This window comes from Dasypus novemcinctus, chromosome 21, assembly GCF_030445035.2.
Source record: "Dasypus novemcinctus isolate mDasNov1 chromosome 21, mDasNov1.1.hap2, whole genome shotgun sequence".
Lineage (NCBI taxonomy): Eukaryota > Metazoa > Chordata > Mammalia > Cingulata > Dasypodidae > Dasypus > Dasypus novemcinctus.
Genome location: NC_080693.1, coordinates 64,483,468 through 64,502,049, shown reverse-complemented (window position 1 = coordinate 64,502,049; position 18,582 = coordinate 64,483,468). Strand labels below are relative to the sequence as shown.

At 47.0% G+C, this 18,582-nt stretch overlaps 2 long non-coding RNA genes across 5 annotated transcripts in view; one reads left to right on the top strand and one right to left on the bottom strand.

Annotated features, from left to right (window-relative positions):
• LOC131275064 (uncharacterized) overlaps positions 1-18,582 on the bottom strand; it is a 360,126-nt gene that overhangs the window by 308,399 nt on the left and 33,145 nt on the right. The gene's annotated exons all lie outside the window — the stretch shown is intronic.
• LOC105747583 (uncharacterized) lies at positions 818-17,633 on the top strand. 3 transcript variants are annotated; one of them, XR_011646905.1, is made up of 6 exons: positions 818-929; positions 2,232-2,401; positions 15,637-15,686; positions 17,106-17,133; positions 17,215-17,357; positions 17,451-17,633. It is a non-coding gene; the product is annotated as an uncharacterized lncRNA (long non-coding RNA). The 3 variants fall into 3 exon arrangements; XR_009182500.2 differs by lacking the exon at positions 17,106-17,133; XR_009182499.2 differs by lacking the exons at positions 818-929; positions 2,232-2,401; positions 17,106-17,133 and having other exon boundaries at positions 15,077-15,686.

The window sequence follows — 18,582 nt, the reverse complement described above, 5'->3', positions numbered from 1 at the left end:
CCAGGCTGGGGCTGATTCGAGAGGGGCCCCTCCTCGGCTTTTAGCGCAGCAGGGGCTGGCCGCGGAGAAGGGGGAAGCCGTCACCTCATCTAAGGCCTCCCGAGGTGCCGCTGGATAGAGGGGAAGATTCCTGCCTGCAAGAGAGGTCGGGGTGCCAGGGAGAAGGAGGTGGCAGGGGCTGGGGGGAGCAGGGCCGCCTGAACGCACCCTGCGTTGGGGCTGTGGGTACACGACCATGAGAATTTCCCCATCACTGAGGATCAGAACGGGAACCCTGCTTTCTCTCTGCCCCTTGCTGCCAACACCCACAGCTGAGTTCCTCCTTGCCCCTCAAATCTTTCCCCCCCTCCCTGGGCCATTCCTTTGGGCAGCCCCTCCCCAGGCAAGTACAGCTTGCTGCTCGTGCTCCTGGGAGGGGGAACGTCCCCGTGGCTGGCTCTTTAGAGCAAGGCGCAGGGACCTGGGACGGGGGTGCGGATGTCCGAGCAGGCAGGTTGTTGTGCCTGGGGATGGCCAGGTTAGGGGGACCTCAGGGCACAGCCAGAGGCCAGCTGGGGGCCAGCGTGCTGGGGGGCAGGTGGCCGACATCCCACCTGCCCCATTTCCCCAGCGCCTCCAGGGGGACATGCCCCAGGAAGCGTGTGATCGGTGGTCCCCACAGAGGAATATGTGGTCACCTCATCCCTAGAAAAACAGGACAGACTCCGAGAGACGCAAATCAACCAATTACGAGGCGGCCCCGCCTGGCCCAGCAGTGCACACTCTCGTCTTGTGAGCGGCTGGGGCTGCCGGGAAAGCACACTGCGCCCTAATTACACACTCCTCCTCGACAGGCGGTTTCCAAAGATTAAAGGAATCAAACCAAGTGGCTCTTCAGCAGCCCCGCCCCCAAGAAGAGCCGCTGCGTGGAGGCGATTTATGGTTCCAAGGTAGTGGTTAGAAAGATAATTTTCTCGGGGCCACGCGCCTGCCTGAGCCTTCTTTACCTACATGCGCGCTAGCCTTCTATCTCGGCTGCCTGGTCTGGGCGCCTGGCATTCATTTCCTTCCTTTGTTGGCATTGCTGAGCAGAAGAAAACAAATTACCCACCTCCCCTCCCGCCCCCTCACGGCCCCTCACTGCACAAGCAGGTAACGCGCACGGCCAGGTGACTTCCTCCCGCTGCCTCCCTCTTGCTCTCCTTGTTTGCTTTCTGTTCTCAGCTGTTCCCACAGCCTCCACCCTGTTCTGCCTCTCCCCCTCTCCTGTTTGCTCTCCACTTCTCTTCTCCTGCCCTTCCTTAAGTACCCAGCAGATCACAAGGAGAAAGAAGCCACCATGGGCCTTTTCTATCCTTTCCCTCTGGGGGTCTTTAAAATAATGATGTTAATCATAAGACCCCTGGCTGAGCCCTGGCTGCTTGCAAGCCCTGTGCTTCCCTTGCTTATTAATCCTCAGGTGGAAACTGAGGCTCAGTGGCCTGGGGACCTCCTCAAACTGCTGGGCCCAGGCTGAGGGGCTCAACCTGCTAAAGCCAGGCCAGGGAAGGAAGGAGGAGGGCAGGGGGCTGCAAAGTCAAGTTGGAAAGCCGGGGCTGGAAGGCGCATCTGAGACCCCCCTGACCCTGAGGTGCCTGGGCTGCAGAGCTGCCGTAGCAGTGAGCCCCATCCGCCCGATGCCATGTCCCCGGGCACGCTGGGCAGAGGAATGGCTGGGAAGCCCCTCCCCACACAGGGAGGAGCCAGGCAGGAGACTTGCCCAAGGTCACCAAGCTGGAAGGGACCAAAGAGCAGCCCCCTGCCTCCAGCCTGGGGGTCCTGCACCCTCTGTCTCTGCAGGGCCCTCGCCCAAATCCCAATGTCCACAGGAGTCCTCTCAAATCCTTTCTGTGGTGGCGGCACCCCCCCCCCCACCCCGCGTGTGGGGAGGGCGATGGACATTGCGCAGTGACTTCTTCCGTGGGTGGGGGCTGCAGGCACGGCTGAGCGGAGGGCTCGTTCTTGCCGTGACGGCACATCATCTCCTGCGGAAGGTGCCGGGCCTTCTTTCGGGCTCCCTGCCTTCCGTTGCTGCTCTGCTGCTCTTCCAGCGAAGCACGGGGAGGGGTTGGGGGGTTAAAAGGTGGCCATTAGAGGGAGGTGAGGGCGGCGAACCCCAGTTAATGTGGAGTGTCTCCATTACCATAATAACTAACCACTTAATAACTGGCTTCCCCGCTAATTCTAACTGAAACACGTAATGATATTTCCAGGCAAAGAGTGGCAGGCTGGAGGCTCGGCCGACACCTCCGGGGGCCGCCTGGCTGCACGTGGCCCAAGCCAGGCGGCCTCCTTGAGTATTCCGCTGGAACAGACTGAGGCAGCAGACAGCAGCGCTTGTACGGCTGCCAGGAGCCACAGCTGATGATAAAAGCCATTAAAGGTCAGCTGGGAATAGAAAACTATTTATGTTAAATGTCACAGATTAAGCCACAGAATGGGCCTCGGATGGGGAGCAAAGGGAGAGGTGAGAAGGGCTGGCCTCAGGTCACTCTGCCTGCCTCTGCAGGGGGGCTGGGGAAGAGCCGGGTGGTGTTGGGGGGGGGTGGTGTGCACTGGATTTTCTGTGGATGTCGGCAGCCACAGGTGATTGGCCAGGCGGGCTGTCCATCAAGGTTGCTAGGTGACCCGAGCTGAAGGGTCAGGGCGAAAGGAGGGAGCGGGTCTCCATCACGCAGTCCCAGAAGGGGATCTGGGGAGTCTCGAGGAAGGCAAATGAGAGGGAAGCTGCGAAAGGCGTGAGGAAGCCGGGCCCACTGGTTCCGCTTGCAGAAGGAGCCCTGGGGGCTCCGCTGGCCTGGGCTCGGTGGTGGGTATGACCCTGGCTGAGATCCAGAGCAAGGCAGCGAAGTGCTCCCATGGCCAAGGGCGGAGGTCACAGCAGTGAACAGACGTCCCCTTTGCCATGCTCTGATGGTCCAGAAGCTGGAGCTTGAAGGACACGGGAGGGGCTCCCTCGGAGGGCCTGGCAGCGCGTGGTGCTCTTGGGGGGGCTTTGGCGCTTAGAGGGGTGTGCGCCACATCCTCAGGGACAGCCCAGAGAGAACTGCAGAGCCCCCCCCTTTTTTTTTTTTTTAAAGATTTATTTATTTATTTAATTTCCCCCCCTCCCCTGGTTGTCTGTTCTTGGTGTCTATTTGTTGCGTCTTGTTTCTTTGTCTGCTTTTGTTTCTTTGTCCGCTTCTGTTGTCGTCAGCGGCACGGGAAGTGTGGGTGGCGCCATTCCTGGGCAGGCTGCACTTTCTTTTCACGCTGGGCGGCTCTCCTCACCGGCGCACTCCTTGCACGCATCAGCACTGCGCATGGCCAGTGCAGAGCCCCCTTAACATCCCCACCACAAAAGGGCTGGGTGGGGTACACGGTGTCTCCACCCGTTCACAAAACACGCCTGAGGAGTGAGTTGGTTGACCAGCCTAAAATACCCCCTACAAGTCAATGAGGTCCCTAAGGCACCCCTGAAAAAATCATTACAACCTTTGATTACCTACCTGGGGATTGATGGTTTTGCGAGTGGAGGCACGGGCTGTGTTTTCTAGCCAACCAGCGCTGGATCCTCTGGATTGCCTTGCTGTTTATGAGTTGCCGTGTGTCTAGGGAACACAAACTCATTTTAATATTGGTGTAAGCAGACATAATTAGGGAGGTAAATCCAGTGCAAAAAAAACAACACAGCCAAAAAAAAAAAAGCTCCCCCAAAACTTCTCCTACAGCCTTAAGTCTAGTGACAGGAGGAGGGGCAGCTGGCTTGGCACATGCAGGTCAAAGGTTCATGTTTGCTGGAAATGACTGAACCGTTCAAAGGGCCCCAAAGGATTGGCTGTTGTCCCCTCTCCCCGTGATAGGAACAGACTGTCCCCTTCCAATGGCCCCCTCCCAATGGTCCCCCACAAGGCCCTCTCCCTCACGCTTCCTCTTTCCTGATTGGCTGCAGAATGGCAAGGCTGGAGGTGACTTGGCCAGGTGGACCCTCAAAGGTAAGTGAGGGGTCAAGAGAGATCCCAGGGGGCCCTAAGCGTCCAGGCAGGTGGCTGCTGTTCTAGGCAGGTAGGGAGTCATTGGATGGTGCCAGGGGCTCAGAGCACTGCAGGGGGTGGCTAGATGCTCTAGGAGCAAGAGGAGGGTGGGGGCTGCTCCAGAGAAGCAGCATTCACACCACCTTCTGTGGGCAAGGAGTGTTGCCCAGTGCAGCAGAGGGCTGGGTGGAGAGGGCTGCACAGGGGAAGAGGCTGGGAAAGTTTGGGCCCCATGCAGAAGGACCTCAAATCTTCTGCCGAAAAAGTTGAAAGTTAAGTCTGAGGGCAAGAGAGGGTCCTGCACTGTTGATAAGCAGGAGGGCAATAGGACTTGGGCTGGGTTTTAGGAAGGGCCTTCTGGAAGCTGCAGGGAGGATGAGCTGGGCACAGCAGTTGGTTCCCAACCTAGAGGGTGTCAGAACCACCCAGAAGACTGTTTTTAAAAAGCACAGATTGCTGAACCCCGTCCCCAGAGCTTCTGATTCGGTGGGTTGGATGGGGCCTGAGAATCTGCATTTCTAACAAGCTCCCAGGTGATGCTGATGCTGCTGAAACAGGGACCCCCCTTTGAGGACCAGGTCCACGGTGTTAGAGAAAGGAGCTGGAAGCAAGGAGACCAGTCAGAAAGAAGGGGTAGAAGGACGTGAGATGAGGAGGAGACAGGCCTGGGAGTGCCCGGGGGGCCGGACAGAAAGGCAGCACGGGGGGTGGGGGGGTGGGGGGGTGGGGGGGGAGGCCACAGTGCCCCCAGGTGGGGAGCGGGCAGCAGAATCATGACCTGATCTGAGCCGGAGGAGCAGAGGCACAAGGCAGAGAAATGGGAAAGGTGTAGCCAGGTGGGGCAAGTCCCAGGGGACGGAGGCCAGGGGCCGCCCTTTGGGGCTCAGGTCCCAGCCCCAGCTCGGCTTGCAGGGTTGGTGGGCAGCATGCACGGACGCATGCACCCCTCTACCTTTAGACAGCTAGATCCCAGGTCCGGGAGGTTCTTGCGGCCACAGGTGGGCCTGGCTTTGAAGGCCAGGAGACTGCGTGAAAAAATAAACAAGACCAAGAGCTGGTTTTTTGAGAAGATCAACAAAATTGACAAACATTTAGCGAGACTAACAAAGAAAAAAAGAGAAAAGATGCAAATACACAAAATAAGAAATGAGAAAGGTGATATCACCACTGACCCCACAGAAATAAAGACTATCATAAGAGGATACTTTGAAAAACTATATTCCAACAAAAATGACAATTTAGAGGAAATGGACAAATTCCTAGAAATACATAAGCAGCCCATACTGACGAAAGAAGAAATTGATGATCTTAACAAACCAATCACAAGCAAAGAGATAGAATCAGTCATTAAAAATCTCCCAACTAAGAAGAGCCCAGGGCCAGACGGCTTCACAGGTGAATTCTACAAAACATTCCGGAAAGAACTAACACCAGTCCTGTTGAAACTATTCCAAAAAATCGAAACAGAAGGAACACTGCCTAATTCCTTCTATGATGCCAACATTACCCTAGTACCAAAGCCAAACAAAGACACCACAAGAAAGGAAAATTACAGACCAATTTCTCTAATGAACCTAGACGCAAAAATACTTAACAAAATACTTGCTAATCGTATTCAACAACACATTAAACGTATTATACACCATGACCAAGTGGGATTTATCCCAGGTATGCAAGGGTGGTTCAACATAAGAAAATCAATCAATGTAATACACCATATAAACAGATTGAGAGAAAAAAACCACATGATTATATCTATAGATGCAGAAAAGGCATTTGACAAAATACAGCACCCCTTCCTGATAAAAACACTCCAAAAGATCGGAATACAAGGAAACTTTTTGAACATGATAAAGAGTATATATGAAAAACCTAAAGCCAACATTGTTTACAATGGCGAAATCCTGAAATCCTTCCCTCTAAAATCAGGAACAAGACAAGGATGCCCATTGTCTCCGCTCCTATTTAACATTGTCTTGGAAGTACTGGCTCGAGCACTGAGACAAGAACCAGATATAAAAGGCATTCAAATTGGAAGGGAAGAAGTCAAAATTTCATTATTTGCAGATGACATGATCCTATATATAGAAAACCCTGAGAGATCTACAACAAAGCTCCTAGAACTCATAAATGAGTTTAGCAAAGTCGCAGGTTATAAGATCAATGCGCAAAAATCAGTAGCATTTCTATACACCAATAATGAGCAAGATCAGGAGGAAATCAAGAAACAAATACCATTCACAATAGTAAATAAAATAATCAAATACCTAGGAATAAATTTAACTAAAGAGGTAAAAAACTTATACATCGAGAACTATACAAGATTGTTCAAGGAAATCAAAGAAGACCTAAATAAATGGAAGAATATTCCCTGTTCATGGATAGGAAGACTGAATATTATTAAGATGTCTATCCTACCAAAACTGATCTACACATTCAATGCAATCCCAATAAAAATCAACACAGCCTTCTTTAAGGAACTAGAAAAACTAACTATGAAATTTATTTGGAATAAAAAGAGGCCCCGAATAGCCAAAGACATATTGAAAAAGAAAAACGAAATAGGAGGAATCACACTTCCTGACTTCAAAACATACTACAAAGCTACAGTAGTGAAAACAGCATGGTACTGGCATAAGGAGAGACACACAGACCAATGGAATCAAATTGAAAGTTCAGATATAGAACCTCATGTATATAGCCATATAATATTCGATAAAGCCACCAAACCCTCTCAACTGGGAGAGAATGGCCTATTCAACAAATGGTGCCTGGAGAACTGGATAGCCATATGTAGAAGAATGAAAGAGGATTACCATCTCACACCTTATACAAAGATCAACTCAAGATGGATCAAAGACCTAAATATAAGAGCCAAGACCATAAAGACCTTGGAAAGCAGTGTAGGGAAACATCTACAGGACCTTGTAATAGGAAATGGCTTCATGAATATCACACCAAAAGTACGAGCAGCAAAAGAACAAATAGACAAATGGGACTTCCACAAAATTAAAGCCTTCTGCACCTCAAAGGAGTTTGTCAAGAAAGTAAAAAGGGAACCCACACAATGGGAGAAAATATTTGGCAACCATATATCTGATAAGAGACTTATAACTTGCATATATAAAGAACTCATACATCTCGAAAACAAAAAGATAAACAACCCATTTAAAAAATGGGAAAAAGATTTAAACAGACACTTCTCCAAAGAAGAAATACAAATGGCTAAAAAGCACATGAAAAAATGCTCCAAATCCCTAGCTATCAGGGAAATGCAAATCAAAACTACAATGAGATACCATCTTACTCCCATAAGATTGGCAGCCATGAAAAAAACAGTAGAATACAAATGCTGGAGAGGATGTGAAGAAAGGGGAACACTCATCCATTGCTGGTGGGAATGCAGAAGGATCCAACCATTCTGGAGGACAGTTTGGCAGTTTCTCAAAAAATTATCCATAGATTTGCCATATGACCCAGCAATACCACTGCTGGGTATATACCCATCAGATCTGAAAACAAGGACACAAACCAATATATGTACACCAATGTTCATAGCAGCATTGTTCACCATCGCCAAAAGTTGGAATCAATCCAAAAGTCCATCAACAGATGAGTGGATCAACAAAATGTGGTATATACACACAATGGAATACTACTCAGCTGTAAGAACCAATACACTACAATTGCACGTGATAACATGGATGAACCTTGAGAATCTTATGTTGAGTGAAGCAACCCAGGCATTGAAGGACAAATACTATATGACCTCAATGATATGAAATAAGTTAACTGCCTCAGAGAGCTAGAGTCTGGAAAAGTGGCTTACTGGAAATCGGGGGGTGGAGGAAGGATGTGAGTCAATGTCTGTAGGGGTGGAATCTGTGATGAGCTGGGGGTAAGTATGAGCACAAAGAAGGGACAAAATGGGGGCAAGGGGTTACCTTCAGGTGGGGTTTTCTGGGTTTGAGGGGGGCTGGGGATGGGAAGAGGGGTAATATGGTCCAAGAAATAGGTGGGAGGGAGGGGCAACATACAAACATGGGAGAGTGCCAGAAGTTCATTGAGAACTAAATGTTGAGTAAAACGTATCAAAGTATAAGTAGGAGGGTTACCTGGTTAGGACGCTCAGGGGGTATGGTCTGATGCGGGACGGACTCCGGAGGGAATAGCTGAAGGCTCATTTTGCCAAGGTGGGTTCTACCATTGGGTGGGGTGGACCCATATCCTGGGGAAGACTAATGCCGTCGAATAGAGAGAACTGTATCTCTCGTGAGAAAGGACGGCTCCCAGGGCATTAGATTGGCAGGCGTTGTGGGCCCTAAGGGGAGGGGAAAATGGACGTGCAATGGATGGAACAAAGGTAAATAAGGGGGCAAAAGAGGAGTTATGTGAGAGTACACGAGGATGAATATAAAATAGCTAATATTACACCAAAAACATATAGGGGACGACAGACTAATAATGAAAACCATAAGACAAAACATAGGATAACTAAAAAATTTAGAAAACTATACAACCTAAAGTATGGACCACATAGTAAGCACAAATGTTACCTTGTTTGAAAACTATAGTTTCGGAATCTATACATCAGTTTCAGGAAATATGATATGAATTAGTTAAAAGATTATTGCTGTGGAAGGGAAAAGGTTTTATGGTGGATCTGGGGAAATACTGTATATTGTATATATGAATTTTGGTGATCTAAGACTCTTCTGAAGCTGACATTATGTTGGGATTCACTGTACGGGAAGTTTTGGATCACAGAGTGGTTCAACAATGTCAGCGGAGGAATACTGACATGGGATGTTATTGACAGGATATATATGGTTGACAGGGAGTTATACAGGGCATATGCCCAGGGTATATGGTAATGTCTATATATACTCATAGTGGAAACAATTAAAAACAACAGCTGGGGGGGGTACTGGGCTCCTGGCCGGGGGGGTCACTGTTGTGGGCCCTGGGAGAGCAGCGGCAATCCTCCAGGTGCAACGGCAAGAACCAGGAAGGGAGGAGGGCCCAACAGTGGGCTCTTGATACTAATGGCTACACTTTTGAGCCTATGCACCTGCAATAAGAACAAGGCCTAGAGTAGCATTGTGCCTGGGGGTTTCCTCCTGACAGCCTTCATGTTACTCAAATATGGCCACTTTCACAGCCAAACTCAGCGTGTAGATGTGATGCATTCCCCCCAGCGTGGGACACGACACCCGGGGATGAGCCTCCCTGGCACCGAGGGATCACTACCACATACCAGCTGAAGAAGCAACTAGAAAATGACCTTGAATTAAAGATTCAATGCGGAACAGCAGAATATACCTGTCTACATATAATAACATGACTTCGGGAAGCGGTTTGACCTAATGTAAGGGGGAAATGGAAAGGAGAAATGAGATTATAAGGCTGTGAGTCTCTAAAAGAGTCTGGAGGTTGTCAGAAGGAATACCCCTATGTACAACTGAACAGAGTCTAAGAGACAGATAAGGTAGATACAACCCCAGGTATTGGTTCTTTTGAGGGATAAAGAGACCCACGGGTTCTATGGTCATGGCAGAAGGGGTTCACTGCCATGACAGATGGCCCTTCTTTGGAGCTGGTGTTTCTGCATGATGGAAATGGACTCAGAGGGGATCTCTTTTCACAAGACTTGCATGCTACTTTATTGGAATTATAGTTGGTGCTGGGTTTAAGATATATGTAGGGGATTTGAATCTCTGGACTGATAATATGACACCCAGGCCCAGAGCCTCAACAGACTTCAGCTCCTACACTTTGACTTATTGGACTTACTCCACTCAGCTAACATGGAGTTGAAGAAGGTCAACCACCACAACATGGAGCCTAGAGTGTCTACAACTAGAAGCGGGAAGAGGGCATCCAGTACCCATGTGGAATCTAAGCCCTCACTTGACATAGGTGTGCAATGGACACAACCAATCCAATGTCCACAGAGAAAATGTGGAATGGGTGTGGGAACGGTAGCCATGGGGGCTGCTGGGTGTGGGGAACGGGAGGAAGAGATGAGATGTGGAGGCGTTTTCGGGACGTGGAGTTGTCCTGGATAGTGCTTCATGGACAATTACGGGACACTGTAGATCCCCCCAGGGCCCACTGGATGGAACGTGAGAGAGTCTGGGCTATGAGGTGGACCATTGACTATGGGGTGCAGTGATGCTCAGAGATGAACTTACCAGGTGCAATGGATGTATCACGATGATGGGAGAGAGTGTTGCTGTGGGGGGAGTGGGGGGCGGGGGCGGTGGGGTTGAATGGGACCTCATATATATTTTTTAATGTAATTAAAAATAATAATAATAATAAATAAATATTAAAAAAAAAAAAAACAAGCTGTAAGACTACTTTGAGAAGTTAAGTTTAAGAAGGCCAGAGTTGACGTGATAGCAAAATTTCTTCAACCCAAAACTGTCAGCTCACTGATGAACTCACAGTCACTTTTCTTCTATCACTGATTCCTTTCCTTGTTGGGGGAAAGGATGAGAGGCAATATAATCTCTGCTTTCATGGAGCTATCAGTCATGCTGGGGAGATAAGACACAGTAAAAGGATGAAAGTGTTATCTTTAAAAAAAAATTAATTATTTATGTCTGTCCTCCCCCCCCCCCCCCCCCCGCGGCTGCCTGCTCTCTGTATCCATTTGCTGCGTGTTCTTCTATGTCTGCTTGTATTCTCATTGGGTGGCTCCGGGAATGGATCCTGGGACCTTCCATAGTGGGAGAGAGGCGATCATTCTCTTGCACCACCTCAGCTCCCTGTTCTACTACATCTCTTATTGTCTCTGCTCTGTGTCTCTTGTTGCGTCATCTTGCTGTGCAAGCTCTCCACATCGGCTGGCAGTGCTGCACGGGGCAGCATACCTGCACAGGGTGGTGGTACCATGTGGGCCAGCATTCCTGCACAGGGTGGCACTCCTGTGTGGGCTGGCACTCCACATGGGCCAGCTTGCTGTGTGGACCAGCCTGCCTTCACCAGGAGGCTCTGGGCATCAAACCCTGGACTTCCTATATGGTAAACAGGAGCCCAACTGCTTGAGCCACATCTGTTCCCCTGAAAGTGTTATCTTGTAGATCTGTTAGGTTTATTTAGCATCTTTCTTCTCCAGTGTGTTAGGCATTGTCTAAATAGGTTAAGTTAGGCGGCAGACTTGGCCCAGTGGTTAGGGCGTCCGTCTACCACATGGAAGGTCTGCGGTTCAAACCCCGGGCCTCCTTGACCCGTGTGCAGCTGGCCGATACGCAGCGCTGATGCACACACAGAGTGCCATGCCACGCAGTGGTGTCCCCCGCATAGGGGAACCCCAGGCACAAGGAGTGCACCCCATAAGGAGAGCTGCCCAGCGCGAAAGAAAGTGCAGCCTGCCCAGGAATGGTGCCGCACACACGGAGAGCTGACACAAGATGATACAACAAAAAGAAACACAGACTCCCGAGCCACTGACAAAAACAGAAACTGACAAAAAAGAAGATGCAACAAAATAGACACAGAGAACAGACAACTGGGGTGGGGGGGGTAGGGGAGAGGAAGGAAGGAAGGAAGGAAGGGAGGAAGGGAGGGAGGGAGGGAGGGAGGGAGGGAGGGAGGGAGGGAGGGAGGAAATCTTTTTTAAAAATAAATAAATAAATAAATAAATAGGTTAAGTTAAACTGTTGCCACTAAATTAATGCATCAGGCTACTCTACTACATGTACCCGATTCCTTCTGTTCAATTATACAAGGGTTTATTAATTTTCCCAATAGGTGGGTACTAGCATATGAAAAGTCAGGTTCAATAAACTGACAAATCTTGACCCTACTATACCAATCCAACCTATTTTACCCCATTTGCCTTTTCCAATGTGATGGCTACCCTCCATGCCAGCCAAAGCAGCTCCTCAGCATACCCCAGGTACACCATGCCCATTCCATCTGTGCTTTTGCCCATCTAAAATTCCCTTAATTCACCCTGTCTGTCTAAGTCCTATCAAGCTAACAAAAGCCAACTCAAGTCCATCTTTCCCCCTGAAGCCTTCCCTGAATACTCCTGGTCCTAGTCCATCTGTGAGATCTGTCGCCATGTCATGGCAGCCATAGCAAGGCATTCCCCCTCCTTGAGAACTCAACAATGTGGTAAACAGTTTTTAAAAGTGTGGCTAACCAAGACAGAACACATTACGGAGCAGACAGATTCATAAGAACCAGACAGCTGCCTGGTCAGTCAAAACCTGGCTGAATGTATTAATATATCTAAACAAAAGTATGTCTATTGGCAGGAAGTTTCTGTAAAAGAGTAGAAAGGGAAGGAAGAGGCCAGCATGGGCAGTGCCCATCCTAATATTGCCCAAGAGTGAAGGAGCTGCCAGCAGCAGATGGGGCACCTCGGGCCCACAGGAGGCGATGCCTGCGGGGCAGATGCATAGATCTAGAAACCTCAGTCCTTTCCACTGAATGCCAGAATCAGCTGATTCCTTCTGTTCTGATTCTTTGCTCACCAAGTGGCCTTCTGACTGTGGCATTGTGTGCCATGTAGTCCTCTAGATAACTCCCTGATGGTGTAGGCACAGATATTCTGTCTGTGGAATAGATTTATTGGCATCTTGAACACTGTGAAGTCATAATCTGACATTCTGATTTTTGTTCAGTCCTGTGATATTGATAAGGTGAGACTGATCTATCAGGAAGAAGTGAGTTCTCTCTTGGTAAGGAAAGAGTCTGATTTCTGAGTCTGGTAGGCTGAGGCCCAGCATGGGGTCAGCTTGGCAAGGCCTCTAGGGAGACAGTCAATCACTGGCCATTGCCCAGACAGTACCTTCCTCTTCTCCAGCTGCCATATGACCCTTCCTTTCTATAACATCATATGCTGCATTTGATTTCCATGTGTAGTTTAACCTTATATTTGTATTTCTTTATGTGCTTTCATTATTTCCTTTTCCCCACTTAGATTATAAGCTTTTTTAGGACCGGAACCTTGTAGTGTTCTCAAAGGAAGAGAGCTAAGGCATTATATCAGTTCCACAGTGGGGGATAATACAACCTAATATTTATATGAGGTAGCATAGAGTCCAACAATAGATAGAACCATGCATTTCTAAGACTTTTGAAATGGTACCTCCTAATATTCTGATAGTGGGGGGAAATGAATGAATGGTTATAGAACAGCTGCCTAACTATTTGGGGGGAAATAATGGTAGATCTGTATTTCTCACCTTAAACTAACATATTTCCATAAACATAAAAAAAATCACATAAAAGCATTAGAAGAAAATAGAAGCAATATGTTTTATAATCTTGTGGTGGGAAAGAGCTTTCCAAGCCTGATGCCATGGCATGATAGATTTGATCACCTTGTCTTTGACACTGTTAGCAAATTTAGCTCCTATTTATGCCAAACATTGGACTAAGAGCTTAATGTATGTTGTCTGACTTAATCCTCAAAACCAGCCTGCAAGCAAGATGTTGTCATCCTTCTTTTACACAGGAAAGAGATCGGTTTAGGCTCCAGTGGCAAAACCAAAAGCAGAACCAGTCAATGCCCATAAAGCCTGGGCTCCTTCATACCACTGCTCTGTTTTGCCTCCTTAAAGACAAAAACAAGTGGGAAATAGTTGAAATATTGACATACAGTGAAATAGTATAATATATTTAATATGCAGACATCTTTTATAAAACAAGAAAAGACCAAAAACAAAAAAAACCCAGTGGGAAATGAAGCAGAGGCTACAACGGGTAGGAGGTGTGTTCACGTACTCCCATCTGTCTGTCCTCTCCTCATGGCTTATGGGGTGCGGGTCTTGTTAGGGAGGACTTTGCTACCCCATGGGATAAAACTAGTTTCCTATATTTTCTTCTGATACTTGTGAAACAGTGTGTTGTTATTTTTCTTTTTTAATCCATCTATAATTTGTTTTATTTGGTTGGTTTGGGTGTGGTTGAGGTAGGAAACCTAACTGCCCTTTCCCCCCACATGAATAGCCAGTTGTTTTAAAATCTCTTATTGAATGGTTAATTCTTTTCTCACTGATCTAAAATACATTTTTCTTGACAGTCCTGTTCCAGGACCAGAATTACCCTACTTGATGCCAGTTGTTTGATAACATAGTTTGCTATTTGGTAGGGCATGCTCCTGCTCTTTGATCTTCTTTTTCACGCTTTTCATAGCTATTTTTGCACATTTTCTCTATGTGTTGGAATTGGAATGGAATTAACATTTCCTTTTTAGAAACATGGCATCTCATACCATGTAATCCGTGCTTACTGTCATTCTGAAGTTTTACTGCTGAGTTCACGCATCTTTTATTCAGTTTATTTCTAAGTACTTTATACATTTTTATTGCTATTGTGAATGGGATCTTACTTCCATTACATTTTCTAATTGGTTTTCTAATTACATTTCTAATTGGTTTTTGGTGGTTACACAGAAAAGCTACTGAGGTTTGTGGGCTGATCTTTTGATATATCCAGCTACCTTACTGAATGCTCTTATTACTTCCAATAAAAATTTGGTTGATTCTTTTGCGCTTTTTAGGTTCGTCATCATTTCATACGGAAATAATGATAATTTTGCCTCTTCCTTTCTAATGCTTTTACTCCATTTATTTTTCTTACCTCATGGGTGGTACTAATGTTTTTCTTGCTGCATTATTGGTGGTGCTCCTAAACAGTGTCTAATAGTAACAGTAATAACAGGCATCCCTCTCTCCTTTCTGACTTTGAAACAATGTTGTTGTTTGGGCTTCTGGTAGATACTTTTACCAAGTACATTAGTCTGACAATGGGGTGCTGATGCAAAGTTCCAGAAATATGTTGGCTTTTATAAAGGGTATTTATTTGGAGTAGAAGCTTAAAGTTACAAGGCCCTAAAGAATCCAACTCAAGGTTCCTTTCTCACCAGTCAGTTGCCACGTATTGAAGCAAGATAGTTGCTGGTCACTGCGAGGGTTCAGCCTTCCTCTCTCTCAGCTACAGGTTGGCACAGGGCTCTTCTCTCTTCCTGGGGCTTTAGCTGTTGAAGCCTTCTCCTTTCTGTCACATGGCAAGACCAAAATAATGAAATTCTTTCCTCTTCGTTGTCTTCTTTTGTGTGTCTTCTTGACTGAGTATCCATTTATATAGCCCACCAAGGGGGTGGGGACTCAACCCTGAATTAAACTCTACTAACATGGTCAAATCAAAGCCCTAATCTTAACATACTTTAATCAAAGACATCTCAGCTGAATCTAAAACAAGCAAAGGGGATCACACCCAGAGGAACAGACCAGTTTACAAACATAATCTCCCTTTTTTGAATTCATAAATAATCTCAAACTGCCATACCACGTTAAGAATGTTTCCCTCTTTTGCTACCTCTAAGAGTTTTTATTAGGAATTACATGTTGCTTGTTATCTAAAACAGTAAAATATATTAAGTGCCACCTGCACTCAAGATTCTAAACTAGGTATTGTGGAAGAGCCAAAGAACTATGAAAGACGCTAGTACACCTGTCCTGGAAAAAAAATTGTCATCTGGCTGGGAAGATAAGACTTAAGATAAATAAAAGGAATGAATAAAGCTTTGGAAAGAATGGTTATTGTGATAGATAATCATGATTATGTTTTTCTTCCAAAACAGATTTATTCTCATAGAGCAGCATCAGAGGAAGATGAAGAAAAAGGCCCATGGTAAATAATAACCTGGCAATTTTTAACATAGAATTTTTAAACTAGAGAAGAACCTAGAGCTCATATATTTTGATTTCCTCATTTTTTAGTGTGGAAACTGTCAAAGGCATAAAAATACTTATCCTAATGCTTTGCCTGGCTCTAGAAAATTAGCTCCTCAGCCAAAGCTGACTCAGAGGGGCCCGGCATGGATGCACCTGCTGTGTGTCATCAGTTCTTGAAGGAAAGGGTGGGGGAGGAGAGGTTTGAGCTGAGCCCGTCTCTTCCTGCTGCTGGTGGGCATCAGGCTGGCCAGAGGCTTTTCTGGAGTCTCTGGGGAAGGCACAGAAAGACCGCACGGCTTGGAGGTCAGGGACCAGTCTCATTCAAGGCTGATGGAAGGAAAACTATACGAGTCCTTCCTGTAAAGTGGCCAGTAAACTTCCCTTCTCATCCTGCTAGTTTTCAAGCCCCTACTCATCCCCTTTATTCAAACCTCACTGAATTTTCCTTAGGAGAGACCCGAGATAGCAGCTTGTGTCTTTCCCTTTTATAAGAAAATGGAGACGGAGAAAGGGAAAATATCTTCCCCCATGGTCACACTACTAATGAGTGTCAGAAAGAGGGTGGTTCTTTTCCCTTCGCCCACTTCTCCATTGATTATACAGTGCTCGGGCCATGAGCTACGTTTTATATCACAACTCAGTATACATATACTTAGATAGACACTTTTTAAAGCAAACCTATTCCACAATCTGATATTTTCTATTTTGTTCAGCTTCTTTTTGTTTGGTATGGTTTTGTTTTATAAGGCCAGCCCTGACCTTATATTGATTGTCAGTGATAACCTGCGCTGTGAAAATCAGAGAGCTAGTTAATTTTGCTAGCTAGACTAAGGCTTTTAACTTGGTGTGATTCAGCCTATAGGATAAAGCAACCTGTAGGAGAAAGAAGCATCTTCTCCACTCATCTCCTACCCTCTAGCACATGATGCATGAAAGACTACATCTGAAGGGAACTGATGTAAAATATCCCTAGAGAGGGTGGCCCAGTATGGCTGTGCAGTTTCTTCACTGCCCAAGGGCCTCTGACAAGTGGGTGAATGGGACTGAAAATTCTGCCTATACTCCATGCCCAGCCACGTACAAAGATGTCCCCAGAAAGATTAGGGGGCCCTCTTGGACGGACACTGAAAGCTCCTGGAAGTCCAGCATGCATGGGAATTGTTTAAATAATCCAAAGTCTGTGGTGATTTTGCTAGTTGTGATTTACGGGCAAAGGTAAACATTTAGTCCTGCCAAGACAAGAGATGTCTGTAGTGAGAGACACAGAGAATGCCACAAATCACTAACCGTCCTGTGTGTGTGTGTGTGTGTGCGTGTGCGTGTGTGTGTGTGTGTGCTTCCCGCCGAGGGGCTTCCTTCGATTTCTGCTGCAAAGGAAATGCACAACTGAAAGTGAGAATCAGGTAAACTTACACAGCACTCAGTACTGCACCCAGAGAAAGCAGGAGATGTACACTATTAACATTCCCATTTCTATTTTCTAGGAGGGATTTTTCTGGAGAAGACAGCCACTTTGGCTGAGGGATATGTATAAGCCTCTCAATGCCACATGCAAGAAAAACATGGCACACAAGCTACATGACAAGGACTCTTCAGATGAGGATGAGATTTTCAACAAGGATGCAGGGTAAATGACAGGGGACAATTTAAACGTCTTATCTAAAATGAGTTAAAGTCTTACTTTCAAGAGTAAAAGCCATTGGCATCATTCTTCTCCCAGGGAGCGCAGTGCCCCACCAGAGAAGATGGAGTCTCTAGAAGCTGCTGAAGAGGAAACTGAAGAAGCCACAGTGTGACCCCCGCCCCGCCTCAGGCCACCTGCAGATTTTATTTTCTAATATTGACTTCTCAGCATTACTTGTAAAAATGCCTATTTTCCTCATATTAAAATGTTTAAAACCCATAGCCGATTCTAGCTATGTGGTAAGGAATTAAAATGTAAATAGTTAAATAACAAGGTGTTTATCAAGGGCCATAGACAAGAAAAGCAGGGCTGGAGCTAGAATTCCTCACCGTAGCCATTACTCCTCCAACCAGCAATGTGGGCAATGGAGGAGGAACAGGGGCTTCTCTCCCCCATTTCCATAATATAGTTAGTCCTTGGGAAACTAAAACTGTATCAGTCTCTAGGAGTATAGACTATTAAGTCAAAAAACAATTTATTCTGGTGCTCTCTCCTCATTGCAGGAGTAGCCCTGGTCCCCCAGCTACCAGTCGCTGACTGTTGTGGATGGGCCAGAGGAGCATCCACCTTCTGGCGCCTCTCCTAAAGTCTTGAGGTTGCCAGAATATTTGGGTCATTGAGTCTACCTCCACTGTGAGGCCAAGTCCTGACTTCTTCCCAAGCTTCAAACTCAGGGGGGAAATGGGTGTCCTGTGTTGGTGTAGTAGGTCCTCCATCCTTACAAGCTATTGGAAAACTCACACTGCCTTTTTTCTTTTTCTTATTAAACTCTCCCAACCCTTGGGTATAGCTAGCAAGGAGTTGTTGGGGGGATAAGGGATAGGGGTAAAGGAAAATGTGAACACTAATGGCGCGAGATTGCTCTCCTCCGGCCTGGAAGGGTGTTATTTTGGGAAAACATTTTGGTGAGGACCTAGCCTCCCCTCTGCCCCCCACACCCCCTTCCTTCATCACCCTCTCCCCCCCATCAAGTGTGTGCTACTCAATGCCCTCTAGCTCAGCCCAGCACCAAGCCCCGACCTACCCGCTTCCTTCCGCACCCACCGCATGATTTCAAGTGATGATGCAAGTAAAACCTGCATTAGACGCAAGAGCTCCTGCATCCCTTCTGCCCCTCCAGGAGGGGTGAGATAAGAGTGCAAGGAGGGCATGGCTTTTTCCTTAAAGT